Source organism: Dasypus novemcinctus, chromosome 25 (assembly GCF_030445035.2).
Source record: "Dasypus novemcinctus isolate mDasNov1 chromosome 25, mDasNov1.1.hap2, whole genome shotgun sequence".
Taxonomy (NCBI): domain Eukaryota; kingdom Metazoa; phylum Chordata; class Mammalia; order Cingulata; family Dasypodidae; genus Dasypus; species Dasypus novemcinctus.
In genome coordinates this window covers 38,682,337-38,707,505 of record NC_080697.1, presented here as the reverse complement: position 1 = coordinate 38,707,505, position 25,169 = coordinate 38,682,337, and the positions used below count along the sequence as shown (strand labels likewise).

The 25,169-nt window shown below is 41.7% G+C and overlaps 1 long non-coding RNA gene across 1 annotated transcript in view; it reads left to right on the top strand.

Moving 5' to 3' along the window:
* Positions 1-25,169, top strand: part of LOC105746947 (uncharacterized) — a 152,555-nt gene that overhangs the window by 6,683 nt on the left and 120,703 nt on the right. The window contains exon 2 of the long non-coding RNA XR_001119153.3: positions 9,307-9,398. This is a non-coding gene — a long non-coding RNA (uncharacterized lncRNA). The remainder of the gene's footprint in view (positions 1-9,306; positions 9,399-25,169) is intronic.

Here is a 25,169-nt window from a genome sequence, read left to right as displayed (position 1 = left end):
ATGTCTGGAATATTTGTCATGAAACTAAGATCAAGATTATGGAACAGGGCAATTAAGCTTTGTGAGCTTTAAAATTTCATTTTGAGAATGAAAATTTTAATTACTAAATATTTATGATTGCATCTTTCATTCTTAAAGTGATTTTTATTTAGCATTTATTTTGTATTAATGTGCCTTCCTTTTTTTTTTTTAAAAGATTTATTTATTTATTTAATTCCCCCCCCTCCCCTGGTTGTCTGTTCTTGGTGTCTATTTGCTGCGTCTTGTTTCTTTGTCCGCTTCTGTTGTCGTCAGCGGCACGGGAAGTGTGGGCGGCGCCATTCCTGGGCAGGCTGCTCTTTCTTTTCACGCTGGGCGGCTCTCCTCACGGGCGCACTCCTTGCGCGTGGGGCTCCCCTACGCGGGGGACACCCTTGCGTGTGTGTGCCTTCCTTTTGATGTTTTAATGACCAAATGTCTATATTAGCAGAGATGAGTTTTACTTTTTTTTTCAATTAATTTATTTTTCCCCTCCCTCACCCTGCTGTTTTTGCTATTTGTGTCCTTTCTCCTTGTGATCTTCTGTATCTATTTCTCTTTTTGTCTTCTCTTCTCATCTTTCTCCTCTAGGATTCACCAGGATTCCATCCTGGGGGCCTCTGATGTGGAAAGAGTTTCACTGGTAGTTGTGCCACCTCAGTTCCTGGTCACTCCTCCATTTCACCTTGACTGTCCCCTTTGTTTCTCTTTTGTTGCACCATCATCTTGTTGTGTGACTCTTTTGTGTGGGCACTGGTTCACCATGTGGGCATGCTTTCCCTTCTTCTTCACCAGGAGGCCCCAGGGATTGAACTCAGGTCCTCCCATGTGGTAGGCAGAGGCCTTATTGCTTGAGCCATATCTGTTTCCCGACTTTTACTTGTTATTGAAAAATATAATCTTGCCACAATATATAAGTTAGTAATAATGTCATACATTTATTATAATACGTATTTTCTATAATAACCATCTTAAAATTAATACAACTCTATCATAGAAAAAGGATCCACTGCTTATTATTTTGGTCACTCATAATTTTTAAACACGTGAAGAATGTGCCATGAAAAATACAGCATAATTTATGATTTTAGAAATACTCTAGAATTCCTGGGAATTCCAGTGTCTCTTTCCTGAAACTGAAAGATTTGTATGTGTTGTGAATCTGGAATTATGATAATCTACCCATGCTGCAAAGTGAGGCATCTACTACAGAAGTGACGATTGATAGTTGCAAAAGCATAATGAGAAGGCAATTCATTTTGCCTGAAGTAGTTGAGGTAGGATATAAGTGGAGATGGGTTTTGAAGAGTAAATAGGAGTTTATCAGGCTGTAAAAGAACAGAAGCACAACTTAGACTGTACTATCTGCCCAGGCCAAGATCTGAGTAGACAAGTATATCATGTGGTAGCCGAACAGTGGGAGATAGAAATGGAAAATACAAGATTGTGCAGTGTAACAGAAGTTAGGACCGCAGAGGAAGGTGTACACATTAATAAATATAAAAGGAAGTGAGGTAGGTGGAGTCAATGGAACAGGAAGGGAGCCCTTGACATGTGCCTTTCCATTCTCACCTCGGTCTTTTCCCAAGGAGCTTCTCCTCCCTCTCCCTATTTCTCAGGGTCTTCTCCAGCTCAGACCTCCTTTGCGAGGCCTCACCTGAGCTCTCCAGCTCTCCTGGGTATTTTTTCCCCCATCCCCTTATAATACCCTGGATGCTTCTATTTCTTCATCTCTCCATATTCCACCTCCCAGCCTCCTATTCAGCCTGAAGTGCTTTCCAGACCCAAGTAATGCCCGGCCTTTTCCACATGCAGATTAAATAATCCTGTTGGCAGGACACACTAACGGGCTGCCCGTGGTCAGGGCTGGCCTGTCCAGGACTAGGAGTCCCCTCTTGAAGCACACCTGTGACCAGGGGAGCTTTGTTCCTGTCCTCAAGTCTGGTCCACAGACCTGCAGCAACTGCGCCACCTGGGAGCTCGCTGGCAATGCAGATTCAGCTGCCTCCCCTTAGATCTACTGAATTGGAATTACATTGTACTAAGATCCCCATGTGGTCTGAATGTATTCTGAAGTCAGAGAGGCACTGGTCTAAGGCCCCGCCAGGCTCCTTTCGTGGATAAAGTCGTTATCAGTGAGCAGCATGCCTGTGAGGCCAAATGATGGGTTAACTTCTACTGACTTGGCCGTGGAAAGTTGATGATAAGGGTAATTAACCCTGTGTGTACCTTGTCATCATCTGGGGATATTTAAAAAAAATAGCGATGCTGGATCCCATTCCCAAAGATCTGATTGTGTTGGTCTGGGATGGTCCCATGACAATTTTTAATTTCTGGATGATTCTAGTGTGCATCCAAGTTGGACCCTCTGGTTGTCATAGCCAAGTGCCGGACCTCCTTGCAGATACGGAGAACATTCTTCTCCTGAGCGGCCCTGGATCAAAGGATGAGGAACCTAAGCTGCCCTGTTGGCAGGGCCCTCCGTTACCAGGGCCAGGTTTCTTTAATCAGCCTGGCACAGGGTATCAGAGCATTAGCGCTTTCGGATCTGGATCTGTGGGGTTGGTCTGGCGAGAGCCCAGGTCCGGGCAATGGCTTCCAAGTAGAGTCAATATTATGACTATATCAGTGGGGAGGGTCTCTCCTGGAAAAGCCCTCAGGGATTTTAGAAATGAGCCCTTTATGCACTCAGCATGGAGAAGCTGGGCGCTCAGCCCTGGCACCAATGGGGAGTCCCTCCGAAGGGGCTCCCCAAGCAACTGGCTTTGGAACTTAGACTTGGGTGGTGAGTAGCAGGTGCAAGCGTAGAGCATTGCGGAGGCCTGACTTCTAAGATATAATCAAAGCTCCTTTGCCTGGCATATATAGCATGCCATGGCCTGACCTTGACTTTACTAGCAAGCTCATTCTTGCCAATCCCTGCCTCAAAATTCCCATTGTAAATAAGAAAGAGTCACATGTACCTTCCAGTTCTCTCCCTCTGGCTGTTTGCATGCAGGTCTGCCTGCTTGGAGGCTGTTTCCCTCCTTTGCTAGCTCCCTCCTACTCCTGCTCCCCAACACTTAAGCATCATCACTTTCCTTGCAAAGACTTCTTTGATCCTGAGCCAACCCCAGTTCATTATTTTTCCTTTGGGTTATCACAGCTCCCTGTCCTACCTCCAGCAAGGCTAAACTCTCTGTTGCCACAGCTCTCTCTTCTTCTAGAATACCTGCTCCTCATTCATCTGAAACCTGGTATTACACAGGCAGGTTGTCTCACCTTTGGGAATGAGAGTGTTAACAGCTGCAGGACTTCTTCTGACATTAAACTGCTCTTCCTCAAGGTGAACCCCAGGCTTTTCTCTCGGTCCAAACTCCAATTTAAAAACTCCATAGTATGGGAAAGCATCATCTGGGGCAGAGGTCAGCACACTGCATCCCACTGGCCAAATCCAAATGTTGCCTGTTTGGGTAATAATGCTTTATGGGCACACCCATGCCCATTTGTTTACATATTGTCTGGCAGCTGTCAGGCTATAAGGGCAGGCAGAGTTGAGTGGTTGTGACCGAGACCACATAGTCTGCAAAGCCAGAACGATTTACTACCTGGCCCTTTGCAGAATTTTGCCTATCTCTGTCCTAGAGAACTGTGCGAGACCAAACCTTGGGCCCTGGGTCACCTTCTGGTTCTCTGTGGGACCTTATTTCCTTACAACACCAGAAAATAGTTAACAAATGAAGTTTGATATTACAAAGTTTTGGGCTCTGGGAACAGGAGTTGGACTCAGGGTAAGATGTTTCAAGTCCTGCATTACACAGGCTCGGTGGCCTTGAGAAAGTAGATCGTGTCTCTGGATCCCGATCTCCTCATCGGTTCCAGGATCAGTCTCTACTGCCAGAGCTGACACAAGGGCTTGGGGAAGAGGGGAAGGTCATTTACACACTCTAAAATGCTGCACAAATGGCAAATGGCGGTCCCTGAGATAATGCTGATAAAAGTCCGTCTCTAGGAGAGCGCTGTTTCTGTTTGAGATTTCATGACATCCTAAATTTATCCTGAGCTCCAGTCTCAGCCAACGATTCCTGCAGACCAGATTCGACCCTCCCCTTCTTACTTTCTTGCTCTCGCTTATCTTTGCTTCCAGCTGGCTTAATCCCCAGCCCCACTGCCAATTCTATCCTTGAAGCTTTGCTTAAATGATGCCTTCTCCGGGAAATCTGTCTTACGGCCCCTCTGTCTCTCAATCAAGGTTTAGTCCAGCCTCTCCTGAGCTTCTCATGACATGTACACATCACCATCTCTCCAACCCAGCTACTGTCCAAATCATGCAGTTGTCTGGCTTATGTCATATCTCCCCACAGCCCTGTGCACGGGCCTTGTGAATTGTGTTTCCTGACTTGACTTGATTCATTGGGCCTGGCGCTTGTATTCTCCTTTTCCACTTCCCCTCTCCCTGCTTCCTCCGTTACCTCCCACACATCAGGGGGACAAGAGGAGGTTGTGAATGCAGCATGTGACAAGAAAATAGACAAGAAGAAATGGACTAGCTCAGTGCTGCTCACCTAAACTGGGATTTTTATTAACATGCTCTCTAGCCCACTGGAAATATCACCAGTGGAATTATCTGAAATGTGTAGAGAGTTCTATTTCTATTTCTTTGTGTATATGTGTACACATGAGACATGTATTTCCCCATTGCTTTTAAAGTGATATACTTTGCATCCTGATTCATTTTGTAAACAAAAACAAAAACGATGCACTTTTTTTTTTGGACAGTATGGCATTATAGAATTTACTGTATATAAAGTGGGAAGATGATGGAGGAGAATTAAGGGTTAAAAGAGATACAGTGTGTAAATCAGAGTCCAAACTCACAGCTGAAATGATGTGTGCACTAAGCCGAGAGATTACAAAAAATGCATTTCTAAGATCTGGGCAAGGGCTATGAGGTGTTGAAGGCCTGACTTCTGTAGCAATGCTGGTCCTTAGACCATTTTTATAGCTTTATAGATAAAAATGATTTAAGGATAAAAATAGTCTACTGTCAGGTAATTGAGACTCTCAGGAAAGAATGACTCACTGTAGAAATGCAAGTTGATCAGGAAGCTGGGCATTTATTTTTTTAAGCAACTTAATGTTTTTAAGCATTTTGAGCATTTTGTTTAGAGACCCTTTAAAATTTCTTAAATTATTGCCTTATTTCTTAGGACGAGCAAACTGAACATAAGCTGTGAGGCAATCCAGTGATATTTTCAGAGTCCTGCCAGGCTGTTTCCTGCTATTTTAAATAGTCATAGACTACTCTATCTTCCAAGGGTTCTGCTAGTTGCTGAAGGTTTTCAATGTTTTGGTTTTGTTTCTGTCCCTGCCTCCCCCCCCCTCCCCCCCCAAAATCAGGTTGTCAATTCTGTTTCTTTTATTCTCAATGCATTTCCTATAACAGCAATGTTTCTCTGTGGGAATAGTTTTATTCTAATCTGGAGAAAGTTATAGATGTAAATTAAGAACAATTTGGATCTGACTAAGGGTCCTGAGGGTTCAAAAGTGAGCCAGGACTTGACATTTAAAGCAGGGATTGTGTAGCTTCAACGTCAACTGATGCAAAGAGGTGTTGCCTGTTTGCTTCCTGATTTATGTTTTTTGGCCATTTGACTAATAGATGAGACTGCTAAATGGCTAAACTCCAACTATTTGAGGTAGTTCTGCTACACTGTGAATATCCCACTCTGTAAAATCATGTACAATGTACAGATTCAATTAAATTCTTCAACTACCTGATTAAAATAGCAAACATGTATCAAGCCTGTTTTTTGTGGTTTTTTTTTTTTCTTTTTTTGTCCCAGACACTGTGCTGGTCAATGACAGGGACACAGGGACCCCTAGACCTTCCATCATAGATAGATGCTACATGCAGCCTTGACATATAGGCCAGCTAGGCTTTTTGATGAAACTTTCATGGATAGTCAGACAACTTCTGTAAGAATAGACGACTTTCTCTTCTTTCTTACTTTCATTTAGATATATGACAAAAGGCACTCTCGACCTAAATATATCAGTTACCATGTCTTTACATTGCACTTTTGACTGTCAAATTTCCAGGCTTACGTGTCATCAGTGCAAATGGGAGAGCATGAGAAGAATCTTCTTTTACTCTGTAGCTGGGTGAACTTGTTGATTGATTGCTTTTCATAGAATTTGTGGAATGAATGTTTGGATGACCTTGGGCTCCAGTGACTTATTTGTTGAAATGAAGACTCTGTCTTTCACCCTCAATTTATGAAGTATGTGTGTGTATGTGTGTGTATCTTTATAGATAAAAATGATTTAATGATGGGAATAGTGCAATGCCAGATTAAGGTGAGGGCTCCTATAACCCTAGACTTGAGTAAGGAAAAGTGGTCCCTTGGAGACTTGTTCCCAAGGACATAGAGGTGGCAAGCTCAAATAGCCCTGCAGGCCAGGAAGGTAGCCCAAGTGAGTGAAGCAGGCAGGTGCAGTATAACAGGATACTGCTGGTTATTACCGGGGGAACGGAGGCCCTCTGACGTCACATACTCTTGAGTTTCAAGAGAAGCCAGAAATCTAAAATTATAGGTGGAATTCCCTGGTTCAAAGACCCTATGTGGGCCAAACACAATACTAGATCTCTGGGAAAAAATTTTTTTTGGTTTGAAGGCCACAAGTTAGAGACCTCTCCTCAGTACATGAAAATAACAGAGCTAACCATCATCAGGGGCCAGATATTTTGCGGTTAGGGGGGCCCAGTCTTCAAATCTAGACACGTAACTCTACTCTGAGGCTAGCTAGGTGATTAAAATATAGGTCAACGAAATATATGAGCATTTAAGTGTCTTTGAGAAATGTGTCCTCCCCCCTTTTGCTCAGGTTTCAGCTACTGTTTATTGTTTTACACCAGGACTAATTCACATTTTTATATTCCCTACCTGTTCTCTGTGGGTATTTGTCTTTTTTCAACCACGTCTACAAGGAGATATAAATCTCAATCTCTTGTCTGTTTGGGGGTTACAGTCAAGTTGAAAGAGTTAACCATCTAGTTGGAGAGCTAAAACTCATCAACTCCTAACTGGGGAGAGCCAAGACGTGTTAGGAAGTTATAAATAAATGGTGACTTCTATGGGTAAATTGTCACCTTGTGGCATGGGGAGATGGGCGAGTGCTGGCAGTCAACCTTGGCTGGTGGCATGGTTTGGGCTTAACATTTTCCTCCTTCTGAAACTCAGAGTTCTTCTCGTCTGGAAAACACAAAGTTAATGGTGAGGCTAGAAACAAAACATAGAAAGCATCTATTACGGGGCCTGGTACGTAATAGGCACTCACTATATGGGAACAAATTTTTGTTGTGGTTATTATTTTATGCTTATTATTTTTTATTGCTGTAACTTACTCCAATGGCCACAAATACAAAGGAAGCTAAATATACTTGGAATCACCAAATGCATCTGCGCTTATGTTCATAAATTTACATGGATCCTTGGCAGAGTGTTTCTTATATACAAATACAATGGAGCTGGAATTCTAAAGCCCCAATTAAGTGGAAAAGGTCGCTTTCTGGGTAACAATGGGCCAGGGCCAAGCAACAAAAAAAGCGCTACTTAGTTTGGCAACCTTTGTTAAGAAGAATCCTTTAAAAAAAGCCCCCCTCGAGTCTTATGAATGGGGCCTGGGCCAACCTTTAATCCTCTGCCTGTCACACATAGGGTTAATTGAATACTTGGGTTGAGGGGTGGGTCCCCCTTTTGTGGCAATAACTGGTCACAAAACAAAACCCAATTGCTAGGTTGGGAAGGGGTCTCTAGCTCACATTCTGTGCTAAAATAAGCACTACAATTCCTGTTCTTTCTTGGTCAGGAGGGGGTGAGGAGAAAGTTAAATCTTTAGAACACGCAGGATTTGTGTTCCCAGTTGAATACAGGATCCCCCAAATGTATGTTTTGCCCCCTCCCGGTGTCTCTGGCTGCAGATAAGGCTGTGGACTTCTCCTCCAATGTGGACGGTGGAGTGGGACTCTGTTAAGCTCTACCACCCCCCCCCCACCTCAACAGTAGACTGCACACGATAATTAAACCTCGGGGGTTTCGAGATTTTGGACTCGAGCTTAGAGAAAAACTACACTGAAGGCTCTTCCCCCCCAATTTCCTACCGCTTGCTGTGGGAATTTTCTTTAGTTACACATGGCTTCACAGGTAAACAAGCTTGAAAAAAAAAATCACAGGCGGGAATTGAATTAGCACCTTAGTGTTGCTTGTCATGAGCCAGTTTGCTTAATTAGATGATCATGAAATTATAACATTGAAAAACAAAACTGTAGCTAAAATTTGAGGATACAACCTAAGCTTTCATGTCCTTCATGCAATCTCCTACAGGAAACACAATGTTGTCTGGAATAAGAAACGATTTTATTTTTTTTTGTAACGGACTACTTGGTATAGTGAAATGACATAGGCTGTTAGAACCAAAAAATAGCGTTATATAGAGACTGTGCATTCTTAGACAAATTAATCAATTTCTCTGGGCCCCAGCTTCCTTTCTGTAAATCCTTATAATTTTGACTATCTCTAATTTAATTTTAACTAGCTTACAATTTAAACTGCAATTTAATTGGAGGACTCAGTAAGTATAATGGCCATCTTTTGGACACGTATGATGCATACCTGCACTTGTCTTTTACATTCTCATGACAGTTCTGTTATATGGGTACATTTATTAGTCTCATTATGCTGATGTGAACAATTGGGCAGAGCGAGCTTAAGTAGCCAGCCCAAGACCACAGATTTTGCAAGTGAGAACTGGATTCAAAGTGAGTTCTGCTGCTCTTGGGGCATACTCCTTCACCCACAAAGCTCTGTCTCGCTTCAGAGTATATGCCCCATGGCTTCTAGCACGTCTTCACTCCATCTTAGTGTTCTTTTCTCAAGAAAAAAAGAGGAACTCTTGCTCAGGCTCTGTCTTTGTGGTCTCCCTGTGAACACTGTCACATTTCCCCATGTATTTAGAGTCCAATTTATAGTCAATTACCAAAAAGTTACTTAATTTCTGAAATAATCATGCACAGTTGCTGTGAGTCTGAAGAAGATGGAAAGGCTGGCATGATACATATGTGTTATAAAACCCTTTTCAAATATGCGTCTGGGATCATCACTAAAGCAGCTCTCAGGAGACGTTCCGCCTGTTCAAGGATTATTACTTCATCATTGAAGTGGTAGAATTGGGTCCTCGAAATTATTTTTGTTTCAGATGGGCCTGGGCAGACTTGGTGTGAATTCTCCCTGCTTTCTCCTTCTCTAGGTCCAGCCACCCATGGAAGCAGAGGAGAAATCAAGGTGCCTATCTCCCAACATGTTCCTTACTCCTGGATTCCAACTCTTTCTTCCATTGAGGTGAGCAGCACATTTAAATATGTAAAATCAGGAAGGCAAGAGACCTGGTTTCCATTCGGCCTTGCTCCTTCATAGCAATAAGACTTAAGTCAGGTTGCTGACTCTGCCTCCATATCCCCGATCATCTCTAAGTTCATTTCCAGTTTTATAAGTCCACTAGGTATACATCTAATCATGGCCATGATAAGATTCACAAATATATCACAAGTCTGGGAGGATCACCTTAGCTCCTGTAGCTGGAAAGTTTACTGCAAAACTTAAATCATGTATTACTAGAGCTTTTACCATTGTTGTAATAAAGTAACCTCATCCTTGTCTTTCTCCTCTTCATTACCATGGCTGACATCCTGCCCATCTTGTCCTGAGGTGGACAAGTTAGAGGTGGACATGGCAGAAGGAAGGGGAAGGCTCAATGGTAAGGGGAAAATCTTGGCAAGAAGTGGGATTTTGGTGGTTTAGGGGATGTGGGGAGACTTGATCTTCCTTTCTCTCCCTGCTTAAAGCACATTCGAAAGAAACTTTGCAGAGGAGGTGTGGCAGCGTGGTGAGGGGAGCCATCCAGAGAGAGATGGTATGTGTTAGTTTGCTAAAGTTGCCAATGCAATATACCTAACTGAGTTGGCATTTATAATGGGAAATTTATTAGGTAAAAGTTTACAGTTCTGAGGCTGCAAAAATGTCCAAATCAAGGCATTATTAGAGATGCTTTCTCACCGAAGGCCAGCTGCTGGTTGGATCCTGGGCTCCTGCCACCTGGCAAGGCAAAATTGCGGGTCTCCATCGGGGTCTCTGCCTTCTCTCAGAGCTCAGTTATGGGCAATTGAGCATGGCAGGGCTCCTCTCTTCAGCTTTGAGGTGCTCCATGGGCCTAGCCTCGCAGGGGCCTCTTTCCATGCCTCTGTGCTCTGCTGATTTAGAGCATACCCAGCCTCTGGCCTCTAGGACCTCTCCCAGCGACTCTGGGCTTCTTTGTCTTTCTAAGAGTGTAGGACATCCTCCCTCTCACAAGGCAGGACCAAAATGGCCCTTTCTCTGTGTGTCTCTGCTTTCAGTTCTCAGTTTATGTAAACCCCAACAAGAGGGTAGAGACCTAACCTGAGTCTCCCTCACTGAAGCAGTCCAATCAAAGTCCCTAAAAGTGGTCTAAGCAAAGGCCCTTTAATTGAATCGAATGCAATCAATGGGTCTCACATCCACAGGAATGGACTAATGCTAAGAACATGGATTTTTCTGGGACGCACAGAACTTCAAACTGTCACATAGAGTAGTGGGGCAGAAAGAGGAGTTCACATGCCAGGATCTTGGTGGCATTTGGACATTGATGGGCAATTGTATTAGCAGTGGCAATATAGCTAACAGCCCTCGGACACTTGCTGTACTTACTAGATGTCCTTTGGTTTATGTGGATTTTGTAATTTTCACAAGAGCTTTATGTGGTAGTGTTTTTATTCTTCCTATAACACCAGGGGTCTAACACTTAGGGAGGCAAGTATTTTACCCAAGGTCCAGAGACAAAAAGGGGTGCCAGTTTGTTCCTGCCACAACTCAGACGTGAGTCTTGGGCCCATGGAAGAAAGGATTCTCCTGCTTGTCTTGGGTGGGGTGAAGGGTTATCTTTCAGCAAAGTCAAGTCTCACGTACCCCAGTTACCCTGGCACTGCAGCTCAGCCCCGCTGACAGAACAGTTGTGCTTAAATCTCTGCATGTTCCTCTGGTTCCAAAGGCAGTGGATTTACTCCAAACTGGGACAGATTCTTTTGTTTTTGTTTTCAGTGTTTCTATGTTTACTCTTCTCTCTTTTCTTTTCTGCTTAGAGGTATTAGTGCAGAAAGGGCTTTAAGCAGTTTTAAAGTGCTATAGGATTGGTGGTAGGACTTTTAAATCATAGCTGTTTGCCTAACTTTGCCCAAATATACAAATCACCAAATGAAGCCAAGCCACCATAGTTTTTATATTCTTAATTAAGCATGCCATTTCTGGAAAGTGGAAGTATATGATGCTTGTACTTAATTAAATGTGAAAAAAACTATTTTAAGCTAAATAAAATAGCTCAGGGGAAGGGAGTGTATTCTAAATTTAATTCCTTATGTTCTATTACTCTTTCTTTACAAGATCTGTTTCCTTCTTCCTCACCAATTTGAGCCAATCCTAATCAAAGGAAAACTCAGTTCTTGTCTATTGAAAACTTTCCTGATTTCCCTAGTGCTTTGTTCTCACTCTTCTGGACTCTGCTGTGCTGTCAGAGAAATTTTACCAAATGTTTAATTGGATCATGTAACCCTATAACTGGAAATTCTGTGTTAGCTGCCTCTGACCTATAGGGTAAATAAAAGACCCTTAGATGGCATACCCACCCTTCGTCACTTTGGCACAATCCTATTCATCTAAGCTTACCTCCTATGCCTCTGTGCCAACTGCCTTCCACCACATGTGCCAAAGTACTCTAATTTCTGTGATGTAAATTTCATAAAGACAGGGATTATGCCTTCCTTCGCCATCTCTCTAAAACCTGATACAGTTTCTGTATCTCTAGAGAAACCTGAGGTGACCTCAGATAGTATCTGTTGAGTGAATGGATGAATTAACTGCAGCCATACCCAACATCTTACAGAACCTAAATGACAAGCTCTCAGTGGCTTTTAAAAAGTACTACTTACTCTACCAGGAGTGCACCCATTTCCTCTCCCTCATTAGATACTTTGTAAGCCTAGAGGAGTCCTGCCTAGCCTTTAAGGCCAACTCAATTATGTCTCCTCTTCTGTGAACTTTACTCCTGTCTTCCCTGATCCGAATCAGCTTTGATATTACAGATGGAGGTGAATAGTCTCAAAGAATATTTTTCCTCCTTTGTTCTTATTTTCTAAGAAGCACAGGCAATGAGTGGGAACAAATTTGGTACCAGGATGTGGGGTGGAAAGTGTGGTAATATCTATTGAGTTCTTGTTCTCCAGCATCCTCTAAAGGAACGGCTTTTCAATCCTTATTTCATGACCAATTCTTCTGTTCTTACTGCCTTCCAACTCAAATTCCATTCCATCCAATTCCATTTGAAATGAGGAAATATGGCACCAAAACATGATTGGCACTCCCTCTAGTGGTAGTTTGGTGAACTCACCCTGCTCCTCAATGACACCTAACACTGACTTCACTGACGGAAAGCTTCCTGAGGGAAGGCCTCTCCATCAATTTTACTACACAAAATATTATTTTAGAAGCTATGGGAAGATGGAATTGAACCAGGCAGAGTGAGTCTCCTCAGGGATTTATAATCAAGGAAGTATAATAGACATATGTACTCATGACTAAAACAGAAAGACATTTGCAAAGCATTATGGGAGACCAGCTACTCTGTTTAAGAGAATTGCCTCAGAGAAAGCACCAAGGAAGAAAAAGCATTTAATCTGGGCCTAAAGGAATGAGCAAATTTTAAGGGGCAGGTTTCCAAGGCAGTTGGGAGCTGTGGTGAAGGCATCTGAAGCTGGAGAAACTGGGTAAGAGAGCTGGACTTTGACCTTAAGCAGTGGTTGAGAGGAGGGGGCAAAGGGGGGTTGTTTGCTGGATGAATTATCCTTAAAATCTGTTTCGCCCCCCTCCCCCACAAAAAAGCCTCTCTCCTCTCCCCCCGTCCCTTAGTAACCCCGAATGTACTTTCTGTCACCATGAACTTCCTAGTTCTAGTCATGTCCTATATGTCCTATAAGTGATATCACACAATATATTTCCCTCTGTGCCTTGCTTATTTCGCCGAGCATAATGTTTTCAAGGTTCTTTCATGCTGCAGCATGTCCCATAGCTTCATTCTTTCTTATGGCCAAATAATACTTAATTGTGTGTGTGTTCCACATTTTGTTTATCCAGTCATCCATTGATGGACACTTTGGGCTGTTTCCACTTTTTGGCTATTGTGAATAATGCTGCTATAAATACTGGTGTATGGGTTATCTGTTTGAGTCCCTGTTTAAAAGCTGTATTTTAAGAATTATGCCTAAGATACCAAGCAATGCCTGGTTATTTTACAGACCTGTGTGTTCCCAAAAATAAAATACAAAAATTAAGGAACAGTAAGATCCACAGGGATAAATAGGATACATACAGTTAGTGTTCTGAAAGTTTCAACATATCATATTTTCCTGTTAATGATCCCTGTTGAAAATGGTGGCCAGTAGTTAAATAAATGAGTGATAAAATTGAAAACTAACGGCCAACATAAGCATAGTTCACTGATTAAATTGATCATTTAGGTGAATATTGCCACATGCACATCATTCAATTTCATTCAATAAGCTTTATTATTTAAATTATTTCCTATCAGCTTTAATACAGAGTCGTGCACATTTAGAGAGAGTAGCAAGAGCTGTGGTGGACACTGGATGCACAGCAGGGCACGGCACAGTCACCAGGAATTCCCTGTCCCTGTGGTATCAAACCTGGGCCTAGTTCTAGTCATGTCCTATAAGTGATATAATACAATATTTTTATTTCTTTCCCCTTCCCCCCTCCCCCACCCCCCATTGTCTGTTCTCTGTGTCCATTCACTGTGTGTTTTTCTGTGTCTACATGCATTCTCGTCGGTGGCACCAGGAATCTGTGTTTCTTTTGGTTGCATCATCTTGCTGTGTCAGCCCTCCATGTGTGCAGCACCACTCCTGGGCAGGCTGCACATTTTTCTCATGGGGCGGCTCTCCTTATGGGGCACACTTCTAGCATGTGGGGGTCCCCTCATGGGGGACACCCATGCATGGCAGGGCACTCCTTGTGCACAGCAGTACTATGCATGGTCCAGCTCACCACACAGGCCAGGAGGTCTCTGGGTATCAAACTCTGGACGTCTTATATGGTAGGTGGACGCTCTATGAGTTGAGCCACATCTGCTTCCCCTTATTCATTTTTGTGGTTAATCTAAGATGATGCAATGAAATCAAGGATGCTTATTTCTAAAGAACCAGGTTTACCCCTCACATGCCATTTCCCGTCATTTGTTCTTGACTTTTTTTTTCCCTGTAGGATTCTTTTCTCATCCAGCTCTGCTATGATAAAAACTAAAACAAAAACAACACAAACACCAATGGAAACCTGTTCTTTGGACCTTTATTCCTTTGTATAAACTAGTTTGAGACCACCATGTCTTCTCTCTAAAGAACGTATAGTTTCTCTCTAATTTCTGTTTCTTCATACATACTAAGCACTCTCTTGCCTCAGGACCTTTGCACTTAGCATTTCCTCCATAGGAAATCCTCGCCCCCTAGATAACTCCCTTCCTTTGGGTCTTTTTTCAATGTTGCCCTGTCAGTATCAAAGCACCCAATTAAAAAAAAAAGATTTATTTATTTATTTTATCTATCCCCCCGCTCCCACCACCACCTGCGCTCACTGTCTGCTCTCTCTGTCCACTTGCTGTGCATTCTTCTGTGTTTGCTTGTCTTTTCTTCTTGTAATTCTCTTTAGGAGGCACAGGAACTGATCCTGGGATCTTAACATGGGAGAGAGGCACTCAGTTGCTTGAGCCACATCAGGTCCCTGGTCTGCTGCGTCTCTCACTGTCTCTCCTCTGCATCTCCCTTTGTTGCATCATCTTGCTGTGCCAGCTCAGCATTCTGCTGCATGGGCCAGCTTGCCTACAGCAGGAGGTCCAGAGAATTGAACCCACGCCTCCCATGTGGTAGACAGGAGCTCAATCACTTGCGTCCCACCCACGTTCCATTACACCCTATCCTGACCACCTTGTTCGCAATAGTAAACCCTGCTTCCCGTTACACAGTCTCTATCTTCCCCCTTTGAATGTTTTCCCATAGCGTTTACAATGATCAGATCTATAATATGTCATACTCTCTGTTTAAATTGCAAGCTCCCTGTGGGCAGGGATTTTTGTTCATTTTAGGAGCTACTCAATCTCTAGTGCCCAGAAGAATATACGGTATATAATAAGCAGTGAGTAAATTTTGTAGCCAGAATACATGCGTAAACCGTGGCTCAAAGGCTCAAGCGGGGAGTTAGTTGCTCTTTGTGGCAGCAGTGCTCGTAGCACCCGCCTTAGGAGAGGCCCCAGTGCAGGGCTGAGCGCGCTCCTGGCAGACCAGGCTCTCTTTCCCCAGGACAGGCTGGGGGACGGCGAGTGCGCAGAGATGCAACATTAATTTAGGACACAAAACAGGGTGATTTGGGCCCTGTTGCCAGGTGCGTGGTCCCAAGAGATTTCAGAAAGAATATCCTCAGCCTCTTCTTCCCCTCTCCACCACGTTCTGCATATGCTTTTTTCTTTGGAAGTTTTGATTTTTCCCGTCTGAAAAATGAGAAGGATACCGAAGTCCCTCATGCTTGATTTCATGCAGATGCTCAGTAAATAGTCTTGGAAGGACTGGTGAGAAATGAGAATCTTTCTTCCATCTCTTGGCACTTAGCACACCCTAAAAATGGCAGGTGTGACAACGTGAAGGGGAGCGAGGGCGTCGCCTCTAACGGTGATGACATGTAAAAAGCCGGGAAGGGCTCTGGGGTAACTTTGCCCACCTAAGCCCTCCTCTCCCGCACTTGCCCGCGTGTCTCCTGCCCGACCGCGCCTTTGGAAGGCAGGGGGAACCGTCTCGCAGGCTGCATGTTGAAGCCAAACTCCTGCGAGCAGCTGTGCGCCGCCGTCCACGTAACGTAACTTCTCTGAGCTCCCATTTCAAGTTCAGGAATATCCAGACACTACCTGGTAATTTAGGGAAGTTTTTTTTAAAAAAAAATGATTAAATAAATCTGATTCTGTGAGTTTTCAATAAATTTTGTGACTTTTTTTCCCTTATCTTTCCACTCAGCTCTATGCCTCTGACCTTTCAGGCTATTACGCTTTCTTACTTATGTAGCTATTTTTTTTTTTTTTTAATGTTAAACACCTATGTTTTCGGGAACTTTACTAGACTTTATGGGAGAAGACAGAGTACTCCAGGAGTTTCATATTTAGAAGGACCAGGCAAGACATTTATTCAAAGGGTTACAAAACCAGGCCATCTCTTCTCCTATCAGAGGAGCTATAAATATTGTGAGGGGCAAGGAAAGGGGAATGTCATTACTTCCTGGGATGAATAGGGAAAGTTCTTGAAAGCAGGTTCCTTAGAGTAGAGCCACGAAGGATGGGAAAGATTTAAACAGGTGAGAGCAGAGCAGGGAGCCCCGGTCCGGCCTATCTCTGTGACACCAGGACTGGTCTGCTCCTCCCAACTTTATCAGTCCATTACCATCCATTACAGCTCTTACTCTTGGGGGCACCTGTGTGAGCTTGGACTCAGGAATAGTTATTTCCCCCTCGGATAATGAGCAAGCCCTGGATTTGGAACTTTTTGATCACAGAACAAAAATAAATTGGAAGCTCAAACAATAGTGCAGCCTGGTGTAGGAGCAAGAGAATAAGGTTTCAGGCAGAACTTGCTTAAATCTTAGGTTTGCCACCTGTTAGCTGTTTGTCATTGAGCAAGTTTCATAATGTCTTTGGGACTGCAAAGTTGTTTACAGCTTACCAGCATTCACCATTAAAATATAGATTATATATGCATGAGACAGCGTTATGAATATTAAATGTAATTATATATATAACCTATTGTATTATTATATGTAAGTACCCAGAACAACAGTGCTTGGTCCATGGAATGAGCTACTACCTCTTCCCTTTTTTGCTTTCCTTCCCTCTTAATGAACAAGACAGAAAGTGAATGAGAGTAAGTGGTGTCTTTTTGAGGTATCACAGGGGAGGAAACAGGTTGACAATAAGTCTGTACCTTAGAATTAGACGTCTCACCTAGAGGCCTCAATACTTTCATGGTTTTGTTTGCTTTCTTTTGCCTCTGTTTTATTTTTTATTTATTTTTTCTTTTTCTTTTGGTCTGTGTGGTCATTGGTGTACAGTTTTAGAGAATTCCTGTCTATCGACCTCTGGGAGTGAACGTCTTTTACCCAGTTTGGGTGTTTGGCTTCGCAGAGATAGACTTTCTCTTTGTCGTGCCTGAAGCTTGTCATTTGTCATGGCGGCTTTTATTTTAAGGTCTCTTGAAGGTGTTTGCCAATTTCTCTGAAAAGGTGCCTGGGTGACATTCAAGTGCTGAGATTTCAATTCCGGACCTCTGCAAATTGCCTTTGGAGTTATGAATACTGAGCCCTTTTTTGAGTAACAGTGAACACCCAGTTTTTAAAAATTGCCAGGGTCCAAGCTCTGGCTTCGGGACACAACCTTTTATCTCTTTGGCATGCCAGAGAGCTAATTTACTTCTCACCACCTTCTTCTCCTCCCTTCTCTTGTGCAATCAGGATGCGGCAGCAATTCACAATGCAGGCCTTTTTATAGCTCCCTTCCAGTAATGCTGCTATTTCAACTGCAGGCCACTGGATAAAAGGACCACCACACAGTGGCTCAGGAAGTCATTTTAAATAGGAGGTAAATATTCTGTTACTTAACAGCCCATACATGAACTTAATTACATCCTTCATCTCTCAGAGATATTCTTTTATTTTTTTTTTAAAGAGGGAGAGAAAAGTAATGCTTTGATCTCAAATTAAGCCAATGTTCCTTAAATCGACCTACCATGGGATTTTATTAGGAACAGTAATTAGTGGTTAACTTTGCAGTGGCTGTGGCCATCGGAGACAGGCTCATGCCAGTGCCAGGCTGGAACATATTTCTAACACATTTTGCTGGGTGGCAGACCAGGCTGGAAAGGGGGTAGTGTGAGCTCACAGCTGGGGAGGTATCCACATGAGAAAGAGCAGACTGCTTTATTCTGATTTGTCAGCAACCGGTTTCCCAGGGAAGGGGCTTTTATTTCAGCAGAGTTTGGATCCCCAAATTTGAGAGGTTTGGGAGCAGATGTGTAGAGTTAGAGTGAAACACAATCGAGACGGGGAACCTTTCCACTGTCTATACTGCACATATGTTCCCGGGCTGACTTTAGTATCTGCAGAGCCTCTTCTCGAATGTCCAAATCCCCTCTCTTTGGGTACTACAGAACAGATGTTACCCTGCTTCCTATTACATTAATTTATGAACTTTACATATGCTGAGTTATGAGCCTGGCACTGTTGAATGGGCTTGGCTGTTGTTATGCTCTTAAAAAATACATTTTTATAGTTTGTTTTTCTTTTTTAAAGAAACTTTTGAGCTGTTTTGCTTTTGCTCTCTGTGAGAGTCTGATCGCTTTTCCCATCAGCATTGGACTAATGGATTTTGGCCATTAGTCCTAAGACATCAGAGCTTGGAGAAGGATCCCAGAAGCTTTCCCTTCCCCTTCACCCTATGTGTTGTGGAATTTAAGAGAAGTTCAATTAATTGAGTATAGAGAGGCCAGGACTCAGGAATGATTTTGAGAAGGAAAAAAATGGTTTATTGACGGACGGCCGGACTCGGGAGCTTTCAGTTTGAATCCCAAGCCCCGAACAAGATTTTCAAACGTCTTTTATACAGAGAGGAAAGGCCAAATGGTCCCTTTGTTTCAGTTCTCAATAGGCTTCAATTAGCATATATCTCTTTCACATCTTAGGTAAGCTTTTAGCAAGGACTCCAGACATTTTAGATAAGCCTTGGTTTTTGCATTTCCCCTAAATACTTAAAGTTTATAGCCCTTGCTTTGTTAAACATTTCCTGGGACTGGAGCCTGCTGGTCCCTAAGAGCAGGACTGCAGCCTCTTACCGTTTCACACCCAGAAGTCAAACAACTTAGTTATCTCTGAAGAGACAAAGAGCCTTCCACCCATAGCCCACATCATTCCCCCCTTTCTGCCAAAGATTAACTTGCTAAGCTTTGGCATAATTATTGTTGGAGCTATGAGGTGGATGGCTGTTTGTTGTTTTGATTGATTATTTATCAGTCTTTAGTACAGCATCCAGGACCGTTTTTAGAAGTTTAGAGCTTTTCATTCTGGACAGCAGAATCTTGGGCAGGGGCCTCCTGCAGTTATTCTGCTGCCACTGGCACTCACGTGGATTTCCAGTCAGGTTCCAGATCCATCTATTACTTTTCTTTTACTCTTAAAGAGTTTACACCTTTAATTTAAAAGGGGTGCTGAAGGGAGACGATCTCTTTTCTGTAACTGCTTCCTGCTGGCCATGGGCTGTAGTCATTGCCTAATAAGGTGTAAAACTCTTAATTTATTCTAACTGGAGGAAGATGGATCTGGCATTCTGTACGAAGTTGGATGAAGTTTTCATATGGTTAATAAGATGTTCACTCTGAAAGAAACAAACTTAATTAAAAATTTGGAATACCCGTTTTTTTAAAAGAGGACACATTGGATTACAGAGGTAGACAAGGTTGGTGCCTATAAAGATGGCACTCCTTAAAAGCTGGTGGGAACAGCATATATTCTTTTTTAAGTTATCCATCTTTAGAGAGAAATTGCAACAGACACTTAGCTTTGTCTGAAGACACATTCCAAGCTGTTCAATGATTGACTCTCATTCGCTCTGTCAGATGCTCCTGGTGAACTGGCACTCCTTGGGCAACTGGCTTCACTCAGGATTAGAACACTAATTTGGAAATACTCTTAGTTTTCACCTGTGGGAGTGATCAGAACTACAGAATAAAGATTTTTACACCTTGGTTTTCATTGTACAATTTCTAGCAATTTTGACTTGTTCAATAGGTGACTCACCATCAGCAAGCAAGCCTCACTTTTGCTACACAGCAGAGTACAGCAGAATATAGAAGTTGACTGAGACTGGCTGAGACTGCCACCTTATTCTATAGACATGTTATTAACTGTTTAGAAAATGATTTTACCAGGAATTTAACATGTCTAATATACTTCTGCACTTGATCCAAAATAGAAAAGATAACATTACAATTATTAGGCATATATTTAGTACAGGATAAAAGTGTAGCACTTAATATTAACTAATGTATTACTTAATGCATAAGGATTCAGAGTTGCAATTATTAGTTTTGAGTTTCAGGTTTGTAATACTTTACATGTTATCTCTCCATGAGAGCAGGCCATAATGCCAATTGTGTTTAAGTTTTACTTACAGTCTCCTGGTATCATGGCTCCACTTAGCATGTTCTTCAACGCAGTGAGCAAGTTGCAGCATCCTTCCAGTATTCCAGAGATTTTCCAGTATTCTACTAGCCTGGTGCATAGTGCTCTCTGGCACCATGGAACAGTGCCAGTCTGGAGGCGATATCCATTGTACACTTGGCTGTACCGAGTCATTATTGGCTGCAGGAGCTTGAAACTGCAATATAGTTTCCATCGACTTCAGGAGCAGAACCAGAGACTGATATAGCACATATTTTTAATTGAGGGGTCAGTGACCAGCCTAGCCAATAACTCACATGGAGAGGCCACCTGTAATGTATACAAGGCCTGGTTCGAAGGCACAAGAGTTTGACAATGTTAAAGTTTATTCCTTGTTTTATATATATTTTAAACAACTTAACGCAATACATATATCAAATGACTATTTACTTACACAATTTTACTATGAAGATAACAGTAGGTGCTTTACTTTAGTAATAGAGGAAAAATATTATTTTTCATTGTTAGAATGAAAACAATTTTTCCAATAGAATCAAGACAACTTTTTATTACCATTTACTTAAATGTGTATTTTGCAGTGGCCTTCAGACAGGTTTATTATCATGAAGTTATTTCTGCTACCAATACCAATCTAAGTTTCTTTAGTTAACAATGACTTCTACAACTAGAACTATTTAAACATTTTCAGTTTGGAAGATGTTTTACAAACTCTTTATAATTGACTATAACCGCATTGACTAGACACCTCATGTTTAAATAAACTTACTAAATTACAATTACCAATGAAAGAAATTTACTCTTTATTTAAGAGAGCATATCTACAATCTTTTCCCTTTAGCCTAATTTCACCAATGTGAACTTACAATTTTCACTTACAATTTTCATTACTGTAAAGATTTTGTACATATGTTAATTTAGTTTATAAATTAACTATGGGAGATTACACTCAAGTTAAATAAAATTGAAACCATAATAGTTTATGCAAGGAATGTTCTCTTTTTCCCTTACAGGAAGCTAAAAACTTCTTTTCTTTAAGTTATGAAAATTATTAATTTAAAAGCATAACTGACTACCAGGTTTTAAAACACATGCATAACTGACTTCCAGGTTTCAAAACACATTACACAATTACTTAATTTTTTAAAATCATAACCCAGGAAAGATCTCTCCATAGTTTTTATGGACTTTCCTTTACTTACTGAAATTTGTTAATAGAGCCACTAATTACCTTATTTTGTTGGAAAGAAATCTTCTGGAAGAAAATAAGGCTCACCAGATTGTGGAGAAGAAAATACTTTATTCTCAATCTTGCAAGAAGGGGCGCAGAGCCAGATATGGCTGGTGCCCCGAACAAAGAAAAATGACACAATTTATACCCCTAAGCCTAGCATGCAAGCTCTTCCTGTTTTTCCATAGATTGGATACTTCAGAAGTTACAGCTTATCTGAGATTTAACTTTCCCACGCAAAAGTTTGATTTAACTGCTTCTTCTATCACATTCCAACCATTTTAGTTTTTACCTGCTCCCCCCTTTGTCAAATAAGGAATAGAATTTAGTGCTGAAATGGCACCGACTTAGTTAGCTCCTTCTTGGGCATCCTTCCACTGCCCATAGGACTGGCCTAAACTGGTCTCCTCCACTGCTGTCCAACCCGGGAGTGGGAGACTGAGGCAGCAGGCCGCCGGGTTACATCAACATTTTTCTTCTGTGAAAATTAACCTAATCTTTGTTTTGTTTTGTTTTTTTGTTTTTTTTTTTTTTCCAATTTATGGCTGACAAAGGTTTAAACTGGGAAATTACCAGGCAAACTGATTCTTAATTCCCTAGCCTAGTAGATAGGTTTAATCTGCCACACCTAGTCTTGCCTTAAAAGCTCTTGCAAAGAGGAGGCCCTTTCCCAATTGTTTCCATAATCAGATTTCTATGACTTTCTCATCCTGCTTAGTTCAATTTGGGCTTTAAGAATATTTATAAATATAACTGCATATTTAACCTCAACAATTTGAGCAAATAGGCAGACATGAATAGTTTGGCACAACAACATGACTTTAGTTACTTTAAACTTTTCAAAGACTTTTGAAACTCTTCTTAATTTGCACTATGACCATGCAGTTTACCACAAGAATTTTCTTTCTTACTTAATGGATTGTAATAACCAAAATGTTCTCAATGCCTTAGCACCATTTTGTTTTAGAACTTTATATTTTACTTTGAAATTAGCAGAATTTTGGATAAGTAACAAGATTAATTTTATATATATTTACTGAGGCTATTTGAAGCCTCAGGGAGACAGACTGCTTTCTCTCATGAATTGCCACTCTTAGGAACACTGACCGTCAAGGCAGGAGACTTCTCCCCCTCCACCCCCCTTTTGATTTTGGAGATAATAAAACTCCAGTGGCCATTTAACCTTATTCTATCAGGCAGCCATTTATTTAGTTTACACTTGAATTCATGAGAGAAAGGGTTACTAATACCAGAAGAGGAGACAGTGATGTCCCAGCTCTTCTCAATTATGAAATAACCATAGGCAAAGGCAAAGGGTGAGGTTAGGCTTGAAGTAACCATAAACAAAGGAAAGGTTAGTGTAGAATTTACACTTAAATAATAGTTTCAGGCTAAATTCACCCAGCTATAATCTCAGTTATTGTCTTTCCACTGTTTTACAATATAAATGTATTTATAAATGATTTTAACTCTTAGTTACAGTTTTTATTAATTTTTTAAAACCTATTAATTTTATAACACCTTTAAATACCTTTCATTCAACTTATAACATATTAAATGAACTTAACCATTACTTTAATTTTTCCTTTAAAGTGAAAGAATAAATCTCTTGCAGTTAGTTTGAAATAAAAGGCTACTTTTCAGGATTTGATTTCTAGAACATAAAATGTTCTTTTAAAAGAACTCTTCTTCAAACATTGAGGATATGATGAGGTTAAAGCACAAGAAGCTATTGATAAAAGATTTTCTTTGTATATTGATCTTATTAAAAATTTCCCTTCCACAAACCTTCTACACTTTCAGTATTCATTCAGGTTCTGTCCCACACTCTACTCTTTCCAATAATCAATCATTTTATCTTAGGACAAAATCATCTTCTGTTTCCTTAACAATAAAAACACATTCCATATATCCCACATACTGAGTTACCAGGCAAACTTCTTACAACATATAATTGCCATTAATACTAAACAAGTTTGTTAAAATAATGAACTTTTCTTCACTTTAAATACTTAGTAGCATGTAATACCAGAAACAGTTTTTTTGGAAGTAAGTTGGCAGGGGAGATTGGCTGCCGAATAAGTTTGTTATAAAATTGCCTTTTATTATTATTATTATCAATTCAGTTTTGTTAAATAATGACTTTCTGCAATTAGCCACTTAAATACCTTGAACAATGCTTTGTAAAACTTTTATAATTATTTATACCCTTAATACAAAGTTTACCTTCACAGAACACATTCTCTTACTTAAGGTTACTACAATACCTTCTAAGAACCTGAGCAGAATGCAAACGTATTTTGGCTTTGACACCCTAAGGAGGGAACTTTACTGCATTTATTCTGATTCTGCTTTTCACCTCCTTCACTTCCCCCCCTTCCAGGCAGTCGGGTGCACAACAAACAGGAATGCGGCTTATGAATAGAAGGGTGGACTCACTGGAAAGGGGCAAGCCGCTCCCCCCTTTCCAGCTTTCAGCCAAAATGGGCAGACAGAACCTACTCAAATTTGGCAACTCTCCCAGGAACCCAGCCGCCCTGACTGGGACATTCCCAACAGACTTGGGTGCTTGGCGCGGACACAGATGGCCTCCAAGCCCCGGCAAAGGGCCAGACCAGAGACAAGACACCAGAACATGCACAAACATCTAGACTCCTCAGCTTTTGCCCCAGAATCATTTCACCCCCTTGCCAATGGCAAGGGAGGGCTCCAGCTCAGCTGTAATTCTACTTTACATAAGGACACAACTCCGACACTAACATTGAGCTGACACAGACAGAAGCACAAAGGTCACTAATCTGACCCACAAGTTTATATATTTATTTCACCATGGCTGCCCCCACAGCCATCACAAACCTCAGAACACTTAACATTTGGTATAAAGCGAATTCATTCACAAATTAGCACCATAACAAAAGATTTCAGCTAGACTTTTCCACTGTTTAAACTTTACACCCAGACCAAGCTCCACCAGAAAAGCCGATCCATTTTCCTGTAACCAAGTTTTGTTTTCCTTAATCTAGACCAATTTCCAGGATATTAGGACTCGAACCTATAAATACCCTTCCTATTAAAATCGAGACTCCACTCCTTTAGTGGATATAAGACCAGTACCAGATTCTAACATGCAGTTAGACAAACCCAAAACACCAGGGCTTTTCCCCGGTTTTCCTCCTTTTCCCAAGCCTAGAGAGAACGGCTTCCCCCCAGCCTTCTGGGGCTACTAGGGTTCTCTCGGGAGGTGATCAGCCTCCCCTTCCTAGCAATTAAAGCTAGGGCCTTCCAGACTCTGCTCACCCGGGGAGTCTTACCTTCTTCCCTGTTCGGAGCTCTTTTTCGTTCCCAGAATCTTTCTCTTCAGACCTTCCATTGCCCCTTGATTTTGTCGGGAAGATTCTGGTGGAGCCCACATCTTTTCTGGATTAAATTTAATCCAGGGGCGCCCAGATTTGGGGTTCACCCGAGTCCTCCCGGCTTCCTCGGGGATTTGGAAGGGGCAGCAAAATGCTACCGTCTCTGGCCTTCATTTTTGTCCTGCCGCG